The sequence below is a fragment of the Heptranchias perlo genome, unplaced genomic scaffold, assembly GCF_035084215.1.
Source record: "Heptranchias perlo isolate sHepPer1 unplaced genomic scaffold, sHepPer1.hap1 HAP1_SCAFFOLD_44, whole genome shotgun sequence".
In the NCBI taxonomy this organism is placed as follows: domain Eukaryota; kingdom Metazoa; phylum Chordata; class Chondrichthyes; order Hexanchiformes; family Hexanchidae; genus Heptranchias; species Heptranchias perlo.
In genome coordinates, this window is record NW_027139453.1 from 9,339,917 (window position 1) to 9,359,666 (window position 19,750).

At 42.9% G+C, this 19,750-nt stretch overlaps 4 non-coding genes across 4 annotated transcripts; 2 read left to right on the plus strand and 2 right to left on the minus strand.

Moving 5' to 3' along the window:
- Positions 1 to 1,327: 1,327 nt before the first annotated feature.
- trnap-cgg (transfer RNA proline (anticodon CGG)) lies at positions 1,328 to 1,416 on the minus strand. The gene is given in 2 exon segments: positions 1,328 to 1,363; positions 1,381 to 1,416. It is a non-coding gene; the product is annotated as a tRNA-Pro (tRNA).
- A 4,160-nt stretch (positions 1,417 to 5,576) lies between these two features.
- On the plus strand, positions 5,577 to 5,650 carry trnat-agu (transfer RNA threonine (anticodon AGU)). Its single transcript has one exon. It is a non-coding gene; the product is annotated as a tRNA-Thr (tRNA).
- Positions 5,651 to 10,333: 4,683 nt separating this feature from the next.
- trnas-cga (transfer RNA serine (anticodon CGA)) lies at positions 10,334 to 10,415 on the minus strand. The gene has a single exon. It is a non-coding gene; the product is annotated as a tRNA-Ser (tRNA).
- A 4,764-nt stretch (positions 10,416 to 15,179) lies between these two features.
- trnan-auu (transfer RNA asparagine (anticodon AUU)) lies at positions 15,180 to 15,253 on the plus strand. The gene has a single exon. It is a non-coding gene; the product is annotated as a tRNA-Asn (tRNA).
- Positions 15,254 to 19,750: the final 4,497 nt, after the last annotated feature.

Here is a 19,750-nt window from a genome sequence, read left to right on the forward strand (position 1 = left end):
GCCACCGCAGCTGTAAACGGCATGTTCGTTGAGATAGGATTCCAAATGGATACATGCTGCTATTACGAACTGCGCGCATTGATGGTGCAGGGGTCGAATTCTTACATGTTATGCTGGAGACCTTGGTTCGATTCCCAATCAATGCAGGATCTTTCCGTATTCTACAACAATGAGGAGCTGAGGAACAAAAGTATGCAATTTAGTCCGTCGAGCCTGTTGCGCAATTCAGTGATATCCTGATTCATATGTAACCTAACTCCATATAATCGCCTTAGCCCCATATCCCTTAATGCCTTTGGTTAACAAAAATCTATCAATCTCAGGTTTAAAATTGACATTTGAGCTCGCATCAACTGCCGTTTGTGGAATAGAGTTCTAAACTTCTCCCTCCCTTTGCTTGCAGAGGTGTTTCCAAACTTCACTCCTGAATCAAATGTTTAGGCGATGTCCCCGTGTCCGAGACACACGAACGGGGGGAAATAGTTTATTTCTGTTTACCCATCAGTTCCCCTTAATATTTTGAAAAGTTCGATCAAATCAGCCCTTAATCTACTAAATTCGAGGCAAACCCGAGTTTGTGTTAACTTTCCGCGTAATTTAACCCTTGGAGTCCAGGTAACATTCCAGTAAATCGACGCTGCACTCCCTCCACAGCCAAAATATCCTTCCTGAGGTGCGTTGCCCAGAACTCAATACAATACTTCAGGTGTGGTCTAACCAGGGCTTTGTATACCTGTATCATAATGCCTACCCCCTTGTATTCTAGTCCTCTAGATATAAAGACCAACATTCCATTAACATTTCTGATTATTTTTTGTACCTGTCCATGACATTTCAATTATGTAATGTACATGGACACCAAAGTCTTTTTGGGCCTCCACTATTTGAGCTTTTCTCCATTTGGAAAGTAATCTGATCTATCATTTTAGGTCCAAAGTGGATGACCTCACACTTGACTAAAATAATATCGATTTCCCACAATATTGCACATTCATTTATTATATTAATGCCTCCCTCTAATTTTATGCTTTCATCTGCACTGCTTACAATGCTGCCCATCTTGGTGTCATCGGCAAACTTGTATATGTGGCTTTCCAACCCGTCATCTAATATCCGCCTGAATTGGGAAAAATCCAAATTCAGCTTCAATCTCCTCATGATCTTGAGACATTTTATTTGCTTCATGTTTGTTGCGCCGACGAAACGTCGACATTTAGTTCACTGGAGCTCAAACATGCTCTGGATGCAATTCAGTTCCACCAACAGCAACACTGAAAAGATGTCAGAAGCCAATTGGTGACTTTTCACATAAAGGAACAACACAGGAGGGCTCGTCCGGGATTTGAACCCGGGACCTCTCGCATATTACGCAATGAAACTCCCGAAGCGAGAATCATACCCCTAGACCAACGAGCCGCTGCCAGTTGCATTGTGCAGCCAGTGTAAAAGTTCGTTGCCTCCCACAGCTGATCGGCCATCCTTTCAGACCGCTTCTGTCCATCAAATCTCGTTTTCTATTCCAGTGCGCAGCAATATCAAGTTGTACACTAAATATTTCCAGTCACCAATATTAGTCTCCCTTTACCAAATTGGTTTCGAGTGTACGACTTGAGTTATCAAGGAAGACGTTTCAGAATTAGTTGCTCTGAAACTACATTGCTTGGGAGGATATTGAGAGGTGTGTCGATTTGTGGCACGCTCTGTTCCCTTTGCATCGCCTCCTACACATTGAGTTGAATCATGGAAAGGTTACAGCTCGGAAAGAGGCCATTCGGCCAAACGAGTCCGTGCTAGCTCTCTGCAAGAGCAATCCAGCTAGAACCACTCTCCCGCCTTTCACCGAAGCCCTGCATTTTTTCCTTTCAAGTACTAATCCAGTTCCCCTTTGAAGGCCATGATTGAATCTGCCTCCATCACACCCTCGAGCAGTGCATTCCAGATCCTTAAATCTATGTCCTCTGGTTCTTGACACTTCCGCCAATGGGAACAGTTTCTCTCCAACTTCTATGTCTGGATCCTTCATGATTTTGAATACCCCTGTCAAATCTTTACAAAACCGTCTCTGTTCCAAGGAGAACAACCCCAGATTCTCCAGTCTATCCACGTGACTAAAGTTCCTTTTCCCTGGAATTATGATAGTAATTTTTTTTCTGCACCCTCTCTAAGGCCATCACATCTTTCCTGAAGTATGATGTCCAGAACCGGACGCAATACTTCAGTTGTGCTCCAACCAGTGTGTTATAAAGTTTCATCCTGACTTCAATACGTTTGTACTTTTGTACTCTATACATCTATTTATAAAGCCCAGGATCCCGTATGCTTTTTAACCGCTTTCTCAACCTGCCCTGCCACGTTCAACGATTTGTACACATAAACCCCTCTTTGTTCCTGTACCGCTTTTACATTTGTGCCCTGGATTTATATTGCCTCTCCTCGTTCTTCCAACCGAAATGTATCACTTCGCATTTTACTGCGTTAACTTTCATCTGCCACGTCTCCGCCCATGCCAACAGCCTGTCTATATCCTTTGCAGTCTATCACTATCCTTATCACTATTTAGTACCCTTCCAAGGTTTGTTTCATCTGTAAATTTTGAAATTGTGCCCTGTGCACTATGGTCCAAGTCATTAATATATATCCAGAAAAGCAGTTGTCCCAGCACTGATCCCTGGGTAACACCACTGTACAACTCTCTCCAGTTCGAAAAACAACCGTTCACCAGTAATCTCTGTTTTCTGCTCTTAGTCAGTTCTGCATTCATGTTGTTACTGCCCCCTTTATTCCAAGGGCCGCAATCTTGATGATTATCCTACCATGCGGCACTTTATCAAACGCCTTTTGAAAGCCCATATACACTACATCAACTGCATTGCCCTCAACTACCCTCTCTGTTACATCATCAATAAACTCTTACAGGTTAGTTAAACACAATTTGCCGTTAACAAATCCGTGCTGGCTTTCCCTAATCAATCCACACTCGTCCAAGTGACTGTTAATTCTGTCCCGGATTATCGTTTCTAAAAAATTCCCCGCTACTGAGGTTAAACTGACTGGCCTACAGTTGCTGCGTTTATCCTTAAACCTTTTTTGAAGAAGGGTGTAACCTTTGCAATTCTCCAGTTCTCTGACACAACCACCACATTTTAGGATGTTGTTAGATTATGGCCAGTACCTCCGAAATTTGCACCCTTAATTCCCTCAGCAACCCAGCATGCATCCCATCCGAACCTGGTGGTTTATCTATTTTAATTACAGCCAGCCATTCAAGTGCCTCTTCTTTATCAATTTTTAGACCATCCAGTATCTCAACTATACCTTTCTTTGCTGAGACTCTGGCAGCATTTTCTTCCTTGGTAAAGATCGATGCAAAGTACTCATTTGGTACCCAGGCCATCCCCTCTGCCTCCATGAGAAGATCTCCTTTATCGTGCCTAATCGGCCTCACCCCTCCCCTGACTACCCGTTTACTGCTTAAATGCCTATAGAAGACTTTTGAATTCACTTTTATGTTGGCCGTCAGTCTATAGTCATATTTCTCTTTGCCTCTCTTTTCCTTTTTCACTGCCCCTCTGAACTCCCTAAAATCGGCCTGGTGAATGAGCGCATAAAAAAGTTAGCATTTCTTTCAGCCGGAAACAGAAAGTTACTGGTTGATCAATGGCGATTTGAACACGTATTCGTCTTTTTTACAGAGTTTAATCAGTTTTGCGAAATTAATACAGTGAACTAATAAAGTAAAGTTACATTCCTGATCGGGAACCGCCTCAAACAGCGCATTACTGCCCATCCCTGGGAAACAAGATACTACCGAAACTTTGACAACACATCGAAGGTCCCACGACAAAGTCACAGCTTGTCAGCTGTTCCAAAATTTGGAGCCTGGACAGGGAGTTAAACGCTGGACTTTCAGCTCACTAGCCACTTTAAAAGTCTGATACTCTACCGACTGAGCTACCCAGGCTCGATCCTACATAAACTCCCATTGTACATATTCATGGGAGGTCTCTGAATTATCCCTGCAGCCGTCGAGAAAGGGTGAGGTCCGTTTGATAAAATTCTCAGTAACGTGTTAAGCAGAATCCTTGTTCCTGTTGAAAATGATGTAAGAAACATGGACAGTGAACACGTGAGTTTACAATTCTTCTTGTTTGTGTCAAATGTCTTGTCATTCGTTAGCAACAATTAAAATAACACTTTACCCAGCGGCTCAAAAGCTAAACTTGTCCCACACTGGAGCTGGAAAAGGCCTCTCGATCTTTCAGTGTATTAACCTCTGTAAGCTGAATAATTTCTCCCGTTACACAGTGACACCAGGCAGCATATTTCCCTTCCAAATTTTCCCCACACGGAACTTCCAACCGATGAATATTGGCTTAACGAAAAGAAGAATTGTTTGTTTGGTTCTTTAGATTTAATGATCTCGTACCGGCCCCTTTGCCATATGAGCTGCTGCTCAAAGCCCCCTCTCCCCCTGTGAACAAGTAAACTGGCACCTGCTATTGAAAGACAGCAGGCCAGAGCAACCCTAGTGCCCACATGGGAAAACTGAGAAGTAGATGCGTTATGGAACATACCAGTTGTACATTGAACTCCAGTCAAAATGTTCGGAGTAAAAGGTTTGATTGTTTTCGACGACGCTCGAACTCACAACCTGGTCATTTCTGGCGCCCATGCTGCTATAAATAAGTAACGCACGCTTAACAATTGTGCAACACGAGAGCAGCGAACAACAGACAGCATCAGCACTCCTGCCAAACAGCTTCATTTTCGGTCTCTCAATTATCACTTCGAGATCTTTCTCAAACAGAAGCTTCCAATCAAGATGCGCTTCGTTAAACAACAATTCCTAAATCAAGAGACTTTTGATCGATCATGACTAAAGCATGTACAATTTCCTCACGTGCTCCTTTTAATCCCCTGGGGTGGTAAACATCAGGTCCTGGAGATTTGTCTATCTTTAGCCTAATTATTTTCTCCATTGCCATTATTTTACTTATACGACTGCCCTTGATTTATTAACAATTTTCCTCGTGTCTCTGGTATGTTAGCCTCATCCTTTTCTGTGACGACCGATGCAAAGTAATAATTTAGCAACTCTGCAATTTCCTGATTTTCAATTACAATATCACCTCCATCTGTCTTGAAGGGGCCCGCATTACTCTAAGCCTCCAATCTTTCTCTTAATATACTTGTAAAAACCTTGAGAGTTGTCCTCATTTTCCCTCACAAGTTTTGCTCCTTTTCCGTTCTTGCTCCTCTTAAGATTTTTTAGTTTCAGCTCCACAATAAACAACACTTCGCTGTAAAGTTCGGCTCAATAGCTCTCCAATGTCAGAGCGAGAATTGTCTGAGGCCCTAATTTATTTAATGTAACAAATACAATCACACATAATCATCCGTGTATCAACGCACTGATGGATGCACAAAGATAAACAAAGCGAGAAATGCAGGCAGCATCGGAATGCACAGGTGAACAGACAAGCAAAACAGACAAAGATTAAACGGCCTGAACCCCCAAAAGTGAAGTGTCGCTGATAGATATTAATGAGGAGGTGGGGATCCTGGTATCATCACTCGGCGCTGTGGCTTAGTTGGTTAAAGCATCTGTTTAGTAAATAGGCGATCCTGGGTTCAACTCCCAGCAGTGCTTTGTGTAGCTTGCTATTTTCCCAAATTTTGGAATGACGCGACAAAATCACACTCTGATGTTTGTATTTGTTCAGGAGGAATCGGATACCAGAATGACTGTTCAAAAACGCCCTTTCATTGTGCAGACAGACCTCTCATCGAATGTGTCTGTAACACGTTAATTTAAAGACACGTTCTTGTTTCTGGGCTTGTTGGGGTCAGGGTATAATTCACGATTTGAGGTTCAAAGCCGGAAGTAGACATAATTTGGACTTGGACTTGTGATCTTGACATGCGGTGCAAACTTTTGCAAACAGGGAAAGGAAGTCCCCAAATCACTCCACCTGAATCGCCAGGCCCGGGTGAAATATATCCCAGGCTCTTAACAGAAGCAAGGAAGGAAATAGCGGAGGCTCTGACTATCATTTTCCAATCCTCCATGGTTGCAGGTGCGATGCCGGCGGATTGGAGGACTGCTGAAGTTGTCCCGTTGTTTGAAAAGGGAGAAAAGGATAGATCGAGTTATTACAGGCCAGTCAGCCTAAACACGATATTGAGCACAATTCTGGGGGAAAGTATTAATCTTCATTTAGAAAGGCACGGATTAATGAAGGACAGTCAGCATGGATTTTTTAAGGGAAGGTCGTTTGAATTGAATTTTATGGAGTTATCAAGGAAGGTGGATGAGGGTGGTGAGTTTTTTGTAGTCTACATAGATTTTCGCGAGGCTTTTGACAAAGTCCTACATGGCAGATTGTACAAAAATGTTAAAGCCCATTGGATCCAAGGGAAATTGGCAAGTTGATCCAAAATTGATTGAGTGGCAGGAAGCAAAGGGTAATGGTCGACGGGTGTTTTTGTAATTGCAGGGCTGTCTCGAGTGGGGCTCCGCAGGGCTCCATACTCGGTCGCTGCTTTTCGTAGTACAGATCATTGATTTGGATTTAAATCTACGGGGTATTATTAACAAGTTTGCAGAAGATACAAAAATTGGTCCCGTGGTTGATGGTGAGGAGAGAAGCTGTCGACTGCAGGAAGATATCAGTGGACTGGACAGGTGGCTAGAATAGTGGCAAATGCAATGCAATCTGGAGAATGAGATAATGCATTTAGGGAGGTCAAACAAGGCATGAGAATACACAACAAATATTGAAACTAAATTGCCAGTTACACGCCCATTTTGCAAGTTAACTGATGTCTTCCTGTGTTTTTCGCATTTTTCCTTTGTATTAACTAGAGCTCCCAATTATGTGCTGTCTGTAAATTTTTAAATTGTATTTCAGATTCCTGTAAATTGTGAACAATAATGGTCCCATCACCGATAAATTGTGAACTACAATTGTCCCAGCACTGATAAATTGTCAACAACACTGGTCCCAGCACCGATAAATTGTGAACAACAATGATGCCAGCACCGATAAAATGTTAACAACAGTGGTCCCAGCACCGATAAATTGTGAACAACAGTGGTCCCAGCACCGATAAATTGTGAACAACAGTGGCCCCAGCACCGATAAATTGTGAACAATAGTGATCCCAGGACTTTTGACCTTGAACTGCATTTTAAACTTTTGCATAGAAGGAATTGAAGTCCCGAAATCGCCCCACGTGGCTCTCTAACGCATCAGGAACAAGTTCAATACAAACAATCAGGACTTTAAAGGCAACTCAACGACCTGCACTTTCTTTGAAGAAGTTTTGTTAGCTATTATATTTAACCGTGAAATCGCTCTCGGCTTTCATCTACCTGAGGGGGCGGACATATGAGGAGAGGTTGAGTAGATTGGGACTCTACTCATTGGAGTTCAGAAGAATGAGAGGCGATCTTATTGAAACATATAAGATTGTGAAGGGTCTTGATCGGGTGGATGCAGTAAGGATGTTCCCAAAGATGGGTGAAACTAGAACTAGGGGGCATAATCTTAGAATAAGGGGCTGCTCTTTCAAAACTGAGATGAGGAGAAACTTCTTCACTCAGAGGGTGGTCGGTCTGTGGAATTTGCTGCCCCAGGAAGCTGTGGAAGCTACATCATTAGATAAATTTAAAACAGAAATAGACAGTTTCCTAGAAGTAAAGGGAATTAGGGGTTATGGGGAGCGGGCAGGAAATTGGACATGAAGCTGAGTTCGGATCGGTCAATGCCCTGTGGGTGGCGGAGAGGGCCCAGGGGCTATGTGGCCGGGTCCTGCTCCGACTTCTTGTGTTCTTTAGATTTGTGGTTGGGATCAGATCAGCCATGATCTTATTGAATGGCGGAGCAGGCTCGAGGGGCCGATTGGCCTACTCCTGCTCCAATTTCTTATGTTCTTATGTTCTTATGAAGCAGAGTGTGGCCGCTTTGCATCTGCGAGCATGTCGGTGACGTGGTTAGCTTTGACGCTGATCGCTTCCAATTTGTAAAATTTCACCAAGCGTCAGCCAAAAGAAACTGAGAATCGAATTGTCCCTCTCAGTGATGAATTGAAGGGATTAGTGCTCCAAGCAGATCTGGAAAATGCACAGTGCAATCGGTCAGGAGTTCCAAATCCACCCTCCAGCCACTCACCAATCACATTAACTGAGCTTTACTCTGGTCCATTGTCACCGCGCTGAAATCGAATATTTCTCCGGCATGTTTTTCTTCATAGTTGCTACTGAAAGAGTGAAGACCGGCTGGTTGGATTTTCATTCCTAGAAGTTTCAACCATTCATTTTGGATTGACTGTAGACAGTTGTTATATTGGTCGCTGCAAACTCAAAATTTAGCCCAATTAATTATTGGTTTAGCAGGTGACCTCTTCGCCTGTCTCGTTGGTGCTATCGGTTAGCGCAAAAGTTTGATGGTTCGAGCTCTTATTTGATTTTTCCTCAGGATTCATCGCCTCAAAGTTCCAGGGTTTCAATGTATGTTTTGGAAGCAAGAATATCACAATTCTCCTTGGCAGACAAGCCCCCGAAAGGCCAGAAGATAGGCCGCACTAGCTGCAGGAGAGCTGGTTCGCTGTGAAATGGAGATTTCTGTAGTGAGCGAGGCCAGACTGTTTCTATGTTCAGAGAATAAATGTCAAACCCTTTATGTCGGAAAAGCAAAACGGTGGGGATTTTTGTCATAGCCCGAGGCCTTTCGTCTTGTATCAGATGTTGCTCGTTGCGTTACTTTCATCTTGATCGTAGAACCGGTCCAGGCGTTCCTGTGATAAACGGCGACAATTGTCTATTCATTTTAATTTTCACAACAGCTGCACTGAGCTTTTAATCATACCCTTAAGATACAGTCTGTAAAATGATTAAATTTGATCACCTGCAAAGCATAAAAATCTTACTAAAGTTTTGACTGTCTCTCGGTAACCACGTTAACATCTCCTTCAGTATGAAATAGAAAGTTGTCGTTTGATTAATGGTGAATAAAACAGTCATTCATCGACCAATATGGTTTAATCAGTTTCATGTAATTAATTTAATAATTTCATAACTCTTGCTAAAGTTAATTTCCTGAATTGGAATCGAAGTCATGCGGCGGTGGGAGCACGAAATTTTAACCATCAGTCCATCGGGGAGCTCCCAAGATTGCGCACGGGACACAGCAGAACTGGTAAGATTTACTTTTGTTTCACTCTTCCGTGATTTATGCAGCTCTGTGTTTATTCTCAGGCCTCTTATCTCTCCCTTCTTTTCAGCTTCTGACTGCGGATATTCGTGTGGTTAAATATGAATAACATAGACTATCTCACAGCCCCAGTATATGTGCTCCTTCTCTGTACAGTTCTGTACAACATCAAACGGTATGTTTATACCGACGGTGTCTCTGCTTCACCCCCGACAGAAGCAGCAGGAGATGCCACTTTAAACTGCCAGTTGCTTCAAATGATTCATGATGGACCTGCGTGGCCTTGCAGTTTTCCCAGGAGCTGCATTCGGTGCGTGAATTTTGGAAATGGAAACATGTCCATCAGCAGCATGTGGTAGTATTTTACATCACTTTCCAATTCATGTGCATGCCTACTTGCACTTGGTGCTGTCATTGCCTGAACATTACCTTCTGTCGCGATAGTAGTTTGAACAGAAAATGCAATTTTGTGCGAGCAGCTTGTCTGGCCCGAAAATGACCTGAATTACAAAGGGGCAAGTGGGAAAGGCCGCGTTGGTCTGCTTGTTCACAGCAAAGAATTTTCAGCGTTTCCTTGTGGTCTAGTGTTTAGATTCGGTCATCACCATCGCAACGGTTCGATTGGTGTCTGTCTCGACATCCACATTTAAACACTCTACTATAAGTGTACTGTACTCAAATTGCTGATTTTTTCACTGTGAGGTCGAAGAGACATAAATGTGTGGACAATAGTTACGATTTCATCAGCTGGGTTGCTCCTTTGCTTCTCCCCCCCCGTCTCAGTCTTTCCATCTTTAACCTTCTCTGCTGGTGTTCCAGGTTCGATCATCTAAGGCCGTTCAAGAAAGCCTGAGAAGTCCATCAGGGGAAAACTCAGAGAGTCAGGAGACAGGGACAGGGACAGATTAAAGTATAGAAACAAATAGTATAAATATCAAGCTCTGCGAACGAGCAGAATTTAAGATGGAGCTTGGTGGAGATTCTTTCTCGTGCCGTGCAACTTTGGGCTCCGAATTAAAAGCGTTCGCCGCGCTGGAGCATCTGTCTGAGGAAGGGAACACGGTTCGTTAACTCCAGTTCATATTTATTTGAGCATTGAACAAATCTTTAAGAAATAGCGCTACGAGCAGGATTCGAACCTGCGCAGGATAACCCCATTGGATTTCGAGTCCAACGCCTTAACCACTCGGCCATCGCAGCTGTGAGATAGCATGACAGCTACTGCTACCAAAAGGGTGCAACCAGTGCAGAATTCGGTGCCACCCATTGCCGATCGGCCATCCTGCTATCCATCCAATCACTTTTTCTATTCCGATGCACAGCAATGTGAAGTTGGACACGAACTATTTCATATCAACAATATTAGCCTCTCTTTACCACATTCGTTTTGAATGTGCGACTTGTAATGCCAAGTGAGACTTTGCAGAATTAATTGCCCCAAAAGTTACATTGTTGTCTCCCTCGGCATCCGCAGATTATCCACTCGACCATAAGTATAACAGTGACTACACTTCAAAAATACTTCATTGGTTGTAAAGCGCTTTGGGACGTCTTGAGGTCGTGAAAAGCGCTTTATAAATACAAGACTTTCATTCTTTTTATAATGGAATAAAATTACTGATGTTTTCACTCTGAGGACGAAGAGACATTGATGTGTGGATATTAGCTGCGAATTCATCATTTGGTTGGATTCTTACTTTTCCTATCGTCTCAGTCTTTCTATCTGTACCGTTCTCTGCTGGTGTCGCAGGTTCGATCAGTCTTAGCCGTTCAAGGCTGCCTGAGAATTCCATCAGGGGGAAACTCAGAGAGGCAAAGACAGAGAGAGATAGAGAGATAAAAGTATAGAAAAAAACCTAACATCAATTTCGCAGAATTTAAGATGGAGATTGGGAGATATAAAATCATAGAATCGTCACTGCACAGAAGGAGGCCATTCGGCCCATAGAGCCTGTGCCGGCTCTCTTTAAGTGCAATCCAGATTGTCCCATTCCCCCGTTCTTTCCCCGTATACCTGCAAATATTTTCCCTTCAAATACTTATCCAATTCCTTTTAGAAACCACAATTAAATCTGCTTCCACCACCCTTTCAGGAGATGCATTCCAGATTATATCTACTCGCTGGTTTAAAAATATTTTCCTCATATCGCCTTTGGTTCTTTTGTCAACCACCGTAAATTTGCGTCCTCTGGTTCTCGACCCCTCCGCCAACGGGAGCAGTTTCTCTTTATTTACGTTACCTAAACCCGTCATGATTTTGAACACTTCCATTAAATCTCCACTCAACCTTCTCTGCTCTAAGGGAACAACTCCAGCTTCTCCAGTCTACCCACGTAACTGAAGATCTCATCCCTGGAATCATTCCAGTAAACGTTTCTGCACCCTCTCTGACGCCTTCACATCCTTTATAAAGTGCGGTGCCCAGTTTTGGACAGTTGTGGAATATTGTGAAGTTCCCTTCACGTATCTTGATATTTTCCAAGAGACCACTGGGCTTCCAGTTAAAAGGATCTGCCGCGGTGGAGTATCTCTCTGAGGGAAGGAATTGCAGCCCGTTATCTCCAGTTCATATTTATTTGAGCATTGAACAAAACTTTACACAATAGCGCCGATAGCACGATTCCAACTTCTGCCGGAATACCCCATTGGGTTTCAGATCGAACGTCTCAACCACTCGACTACCGCAGCTGCGAGCGCCTTTGATGCACGGCTGTCAATCAGAATGCACAGGGTACTCACAGGAGAATTGTGAGACTATATGTTTTTTCAGACAGGTTTCCAACTGGACATATGCAGCTGCTACCGTCCGGACGTTGCTGTTTCACTGGTCGAATTCTGACCTGCCACCCGAGGAGACGGGGATTGATTCCCGGCCGATTAAGGAGGATTTTCATTCTGCACCTATGAGATCGCCTGAAAAGGGATACATTCACATTCAGCTTCAATCTGCACACCACGTTGAGAAATTTTCCTTTCCTTATGTGGTGTTGCGTCGACAAACCTTCTGCATTCGAGCCACTAAACGTCAAACATGCTCTAGAATTAAGTCAATCCTGTCTTCTGCAACGCTGAAAAGATGTGGAAAACAAATGAATGAATTTCCACTGAAAATAGTGACACATGAGGGCTCGTCCGGGAATTTGAACCCCGGACTTCTCACATATCAATGAGTGAAACGCCCAAAGTGAAAACCATAATCCGAGACCAACGAGCCGTCAGTAACACAGCCGTGCAACCAATCGAAAGTTTCCCTGCTCCCCACAACCGATCGCCTATCCTTTTAGACCGCTCTGTCCATCCAATCATCGAATCATAGAATGGTGGCAGCAAAGAAGGAAGTCAATCGGCCCATCCAGACCGTGCCATCTCTTTGTAAGAGCAATCCAGTTAGTCTCATTCCCCCGCTCTTTCCACGTGGCCCTGCAAATTTTTCCCTTCAAGTATTTATCCAATTCCTTTTTGAAAGCCACGATTGAATCTGCTTCCACCGTTTGAGGCAGCACCTTCCAGGTCATAACCACTTGCTGCGTAAAAAAGTTTTACTCATTTCGCCTTTGGTTTCTTTTGCCAGTCACCTTAAATCTATGTCGTCTGATTCTCGACCTTTCTGCCAATGGGAACAGCTTCTCTTCATTTACTTTTTCTAAACCCTTCCTGATTTTGAACACTTCTATCAAATCTCCTCTCAACCGACTCTGCTCTAAGAACATTCCCAACTTCTCCAGTCTTTCCAAGTAACTGAAGTCCCTCATCCCTGGAACGATTCTAGTAAATCTTTTCTGCATGCTCTCTGAGGCCTCCACATCCTTCCTAAAATGCGGTGCCCAGAATTGGACACAATTCTCCGGTTGTGGCCGAACCAGTGTTTGACAAGGTTCAACATAACGTTTTTGATTTTGTACTCTATGCCTCTATTTATAAAGCCCAGGACCACGTTCTCAGCCTGTACTGCCACCTCCAAAGATGTGTGCCCATATGCCCCCAGGTCTCTCTATTCCTGCACCTCATTTAGAATTGTATCATTTAGTTTATTTTGCCTCTCCTCATTCTTCCTGCCAAAATATATCACTTCGCACTTCTCTGCATACAATTTTATCTGCCAGGTGTTCGCCCATTCCACCAGCCTATCTGTGTACTCTTGAAGACTATTATTATCCTTTTCAATGTTTACTACAATTCCTAGTTTTGTGTTATCCGCGAATTTTGAAATTGTTCCTGTACGGACAAGTCTAAGTCATTAATATATATCAAAAAGCAGTGGTCCAAGTCCAGACCCATGGAAAACAACACTGTCTACCTTCCTCCAGTCCGAAAAAAAATACGTTCACCACGACTGTCTGTTTCCTGTCATTTATCCAATTTAGTATCCATGCTTTTATTCCATGGGCTTCCATTTTGCTGACAAGCCTATTATGTGGCACTTTACTTCATCGAAGAACTCAATCAAGTTAGCAAAACACGATTTGCCTTTAACAAATTCGTGCTGGCTTTCCTTTTTTAATCTACACTTGTCGAACTGGCTGTTATTTTTATCCCATATTTATCGTTTCCAAATGCTTCCCTACTACCGAGGTTTAACTGACTGGCATGTCGTTGCTGGGTTTATCCTTGCACACGTTTTTAAAAAGGGAGTAACATTTGAGATTTTCCAGTCGTCTGGCACCATCCCCATATCTAAGGACGATTGGAGATTATGGCCAGCAACTCTGAAATTTTTACCCTTACTTCCATCAGAAACGAAGGATGCATCCCATCCGGACCGTGTGACTTACCCACTTTAAGTACAGCCAGCCTTTCTAGTACCTCTTCTTATATCAATTTTTATCCCATCCAGTATCTCCACGACCTCCTCTTTTACTGACTCTGGCAGCATCTTCTTCCTTGGTGAAGACAGATGCAAAGTACTCATTTAATACTTCAGCCTTGTCCTCTGCCTCCGTGCATGCGTCTGCTTTTCTGGCCCCGAACCTTAATTTGGATTCCGATGTGGTGCAATGTCAAGTTGTACACTAACTATTTCAAGTCAACAATATTAGTCACTCTTCATCAAATTCCTTTATGGTGCATTTTCTTGCAGTGAAAACACGCGTTGAAATCGGGGATATTGTCTCGTCCATTGGGGGTCATCGAACCACCAAATTTTGGGTTAAGAGCCGAACGCGCTAAATGATTGTGCTCGAGAAAAACATCACATCGCATGTAACAACATTAATATTTCACCGAGCTTAAACTTGTGGTTGCAGTGACCAATGAACGTTATTAAATTAATTAATGAAACTAATGAAATTCTGTGACAGATGAATAATAGTTGTAACCGATAACTTTATGCTGCAGACTCACGGAAGTTCTAACATGGATAGTGAAACTTTAAATACGTTTTTGTGCTTTGTATCTGATGCACTTTCACCGTTTTCCACTTTCCAGACTGCATTTTAAGGGTCTCGTTTCAAATGTTGATAGTTTATGAAACCTGGTAATTGGTCCAGCCGTTGTTAAAGTTAACAGGAAGGAACAATAATTGTCCCTTCTCTAAGCACAAGTTGACGCCTGGAGGTTTTTTCCGATGCAAGTTCCTCAAAACTATGTTTTTATGCGGGAAATGAAATAAAGCTTTTTCACGTAAAAGGCGAACATTATAAGCACTACACTACGGAAACCTCAGCACACGATTTTCGCAGTACCTCGGGGCCCAGCCCACTGGTTGAACAGCGGGGCAGTGTTGTAGGGGTGGGCTCTTCACTATTCAGAACATAATTATTACCAGAATTAAATTTGTCGCATTAAAGTGCTCCATATCTGTTAATTTCGATTTACACCCTTGCCAGTTTTATGCAGAAACAATTAACAATGTTCAAGGTATGTGGTGTGTTCAATGTTCGTGCAATAACCATATTACGCAGTGTGAGAAGTAAAACACAGACCACCCAACGCCTGCACAAGCCAATGACCAGAAAAATAGCGAATGGCCGGTTAGCTCAGTTGGTTAGAGCGTGATGCTATTAATGCTTAGGGCGCGGGTTCGATCCCCGTATGGGCCATCAGTTGTTTATTACATTATTTTAGTAACTTTGAAAATCCAGATTTTACAAACAAGCAAATTCACGCAAAAAGTCAGAAGGAATAGTTTTTGGAATAGCATTCATTACAATGTTTGATATATCTTTGCCTCTGGGGCGGAGAAACACATCTTTCTTTTAATTCTTCATTCATCCTTCTTTTCTCAGCCACCTTTCCGTGTCTCCATCTCTTTCTACCTGTCTCTTTTCTCTCTTTTTCTCTCTCTCTATTTATTTACGTCGGTTTCCATTTGTTTTTTTAACCACTTTCTCAACTTGCCCTCCCACTTTTAATGATTTGTGTATCTGAACCCCTTGTAGATTTTAGATATATTAAAATAACATGTTTAAAACACATTGACATAAATCTGATCTAATGTGTATTATGGGAAAGATAAATTTAAGTCTGAGTTAGAAAATCAAACAAGCGTTTCACAGCAGACAGGTCGCCATGGCAACATTGATCAGACATTCCTTTTCACAGAATCGGCTAGTTAGAAACTCTAATCTGATGAGGCGAAACAACAGGAGTTTGTCTGTTAATAACCACGCAACAAATTAAACCAGACTGAGCAAAATAATAGATTGGATTATAATGTGTGATGTTTCTACCTATAATTGTAAAAGTATAAGAAATAACATAATTGACAGTAGTCAGGGTAGTTTAGGGACAATGAGAAAATCACTGAACAAAAGTAATCTCTGGGAACCAAGGTATGTGTCCTTGTAAATCACAGATTAGAGAAGCTCCAGCTGTCATTTCCTCGCTTCCGGCCTAAACCCAGCAGAGAAGGCAAAGAAAAGTCAGGTGACAGAGATGGATCACTACAGGGTATCAAAGTGAGGGGATGCTGATGGAAGGGGGCAGAGGGTACTGGAGACACCAGAGATCAAGCTCAGGTCATCCGAGGTTCCATTCAATGGGCTGACCTCGTTTAAGTTACTGTGGACACTAGGGTCTTGCATGTTTACTCTGATTGATGGATCAATATAAGATACTTTAGAAGACAGAGAATCTACTCATCTTGTATCTCTTAATAAAGTATTAAAGTTGTTAACGCTAAACACTCGAAACTGCTAATTAATAAGACAAGGCGTTAGTTAGAATCTTACACCCCGCTAGTATTCTGCTTCTCTACTCCTTTTAAACTTTTATCATTTCGTCCCGATTTTATCTTTTTTTTAAATCACAAAATGTATCACCTCATATTGCCCTGCTTTAAATTTCATCTGACACCCACCTGCCCCATTTACTAACCTATGTATATCATACTAAAGTCACATACATTCCTTTTCACTGTTTGCACTTGTTCCTTCTTTGGCGTCAACTGATGATTTTCATCTTGTGCCCCATATACCCAAACCCAGATCATTTCTTTATATTGAGAAGACCAATGGTCCCAACACAGACCCTGGGGGACACAATTGTTTACATTCCTCCAATCTGGAGAACATCCATTCACCACGACTGTCTGTTTTTTGCCCTTTAACCAACTACCTATACGCGCTGTCCCACTCCCTTTAATTACTTCAGCCTTAATTTTATCAACAAGGCTCCTGTACGGAACCTAATCAAATACCTTTTCACAATCCATCTGCACAACATCCGCTTCATTTCCATTGTCATGTTGTCCTTAATTAATCCATTTTACCAACAAACGTTGAAACGTTTGATCCGCTTCACAGGGTTTCATCTGTTTAAAGCCACAATATCAAGGTCCGATTTTCTCCTGGTGTTTAAGATAAATTAAGTTTTGAAAATGATGCAGAGTTTCAGACAATTCGGGTCATCCGGGCTCAGACCCGCCCACTCCGTGCCGGAAGTCCCGCTCCTCACACAGTCCGACTGGTTGGAGGAACAGCCGCCCGCTCGGTCCTCCAGTCCATCTCCGCTCTTCCTATTGGTTCGGAACTCTACTTAGTCACCAGGGCGGGTCAATGGTGACAGTGACGTCCTGAGTAACAGTTGGGCAATAAACATTAATTGAACCCGTCAGTTGCAACATTTAATAAAACGAAGTTAATGGTCACGGGAAAAAAATCATATGTGCTGTTCACCAAAGTAGCGGGTCGCGGCTGCACTGAGTGTTTGTTGCGGTTTTAATAGCACCAAGCGTTGGGGTTTCAGTTTATTTTATGACCCTTGCTCCAAACGCGTTCTCCCTGATTCTAATCTCTTTGCTTTCAGTCCGGAGATTAAGCGCATCGATGGCGGCTGCAGCCCCCAGCAAGCAGCGCGGAACAGAATGTCACCTATCTGAATCAGAGGAGTCCAGTGCGCAGGCGCAATAGAGGTTCTTTGTTTGGCTTTGTGTTCTGAGCATGAGCGGTCGTGGAGGCTGCGGGAGTCGAAGCGGTCGGTGCAGGTAAGAGGATCGGAGGGAACAGGTTAATAAAACCATGGGGTGAGCGGGCCCCAGGCCAGAATATAAAGCAGTGAACTTTATCCCCCCAACGCGACTCAACCCGACGGATTCCGGTTTCTCCCCTTTCGCTTTGGTCCAACTCTCAACCAAAGGCTCGTGGCCCCGCGCATGCGCCAAACTCCGGGACAGCCTGGAGGTGCTCGGAATTCTCAGGGAGCGTCTGTAAATGAAGTACGAATAGTGATGCGTCAGGTCGTGACTTTAAATGAACGTTAATTCGTGACTGGACAGGGTGCGTCTGAAAAGGGAAGTGAAATGGTTACTGGTCAGTAAGTGTCTATGAAGAGAAGTGAAATGGTGACAGGTCAGAGCATCGGTAAATGAAGGAGAAATTGTGATGGTTCAGGGAGATCCCTTCACCAGAGTTGGGTGATATTGCAGATGGACAGCTCACATGGAGGGAGAGGGTGTTGGGACATGGGGAGAGAGACAGAGAGAAATCATATTGATGGAGAGAGATAATTGAATATGAGAGTAAACTCGCAAGAAATATAAAAAAAAAACAGATTGTAAGAGCTTCCCACGGGAAGTAAAAATGAAGAGATTAGCGAAAGTAAACGTGTGTCCCTTACAGGCTGAGACAGGAGACGTTGTAATGGTGAATAAGGAAATTGCAGAGAAGTTAAACAAATGTTTTTTTTTAATCTGTCTTCACAGTGGAAGACACAATAACAGAAATAGTGGGGAACCAAGGAAAAAATCCTCTACGGCTCTACTCTATCGAATCCTATTATCAGTTTAAACACCTCAATCAGATCACTCCTCAACTTTCTAAACTCAAGGGAAGACAACTCAGGTTCATGCAACCTGTCTCCGTAATTTAACTCTTTCAGCCCCGGTTTATTTTAGTCAATTTTCACGGTTCCCCTTCTCAGGCCAATCCACCCTTCCTGAAGATTGGTTCCCAAAACTGAACACCGTTCTCCAGATGGGGTCTGATCAAGGCTCCAAACAACTGAAGCATCACTTCCACCCCTCTGTGTTCCAGCCCCCTCGAGATAAAGCCAACATTCCATTCGCCATCTCGATTCCGTGTTATACCTGTTTAGTAGTTTTTAATGAATTGTGTCCTTGAACTTAAATTATATATTTGGCAATTGTTTGCCTGTTTAAAATAATTGGCAAAATTAGGAGATTCTCTATCAATGGGGCACAAGCATAACATTAGAGCAAGGACATTCAGAAGTAAAATCTCGAAGCATTTTTTCACCAAAAGTTTCGTGGAAATCAGGAATTCTCTTCCCAAAATGGAGTGGAGGCTGGGTGAATAGATATTTTCAAAAACGATACATCATTTTGATGAGCTCAATGTCTGAATATTATTGATCAAAATGGCTATATTGAGTTGAGTTACAGATCAGCCACGACCAAATGAAATGACGGAACAGGCACGAAGGGCTGAATGGCGACGTCCTTTTCCGGAGTTCCCTCTGCTGGTGAATACTGGACGGTGCAGCAGTTAGTCTGAAAACGCCCCCTGTTGGTGAGCAACTGCATTTAAAATGAAAATCCAAAAACATTGGCCCTGAAATTGTGATCAGATTCTCCTGATCTACTGCCACACTCCGGATTCCCCAGGGAAACGTGTAGGGCAGTGAAACAACATTGTGGTGCGTCTGGGAACCAGTTGTAGGGGAGTGTACAGTGGTGTTCCCCAGAGGTCAGTGTTGGGACCAGTGCTCTTTTTAATATATATTAATGACTGGACTTGGGAAGAGAGGATTTAAATTCAAAGTTTGCAACTCGGAAATGTAGTAAACTTTGTGCAGGATAGAAACAGACTTCAGGAGGCCATAGACAGGCTGGTGAAAGGGGCAGACACATGGAGGATGAAATTTAACACAGAGAAGTGTGAAGTGATACATTTATTTAGGAAGAACGAGGAGAGGCAATATAAACTAAATGGTACTATTTTAAAGGGGGAGTGCAGGAACAGAGAGACCTGGGGATCTATGTGCACAAATCTTTGAAGGTGACAGGACAAGTTGAGAAGGCTGTTAATAAATCTAAGGATCCCATATGCTTTTTCAATCTCTGTTTAAAAAAGCATATG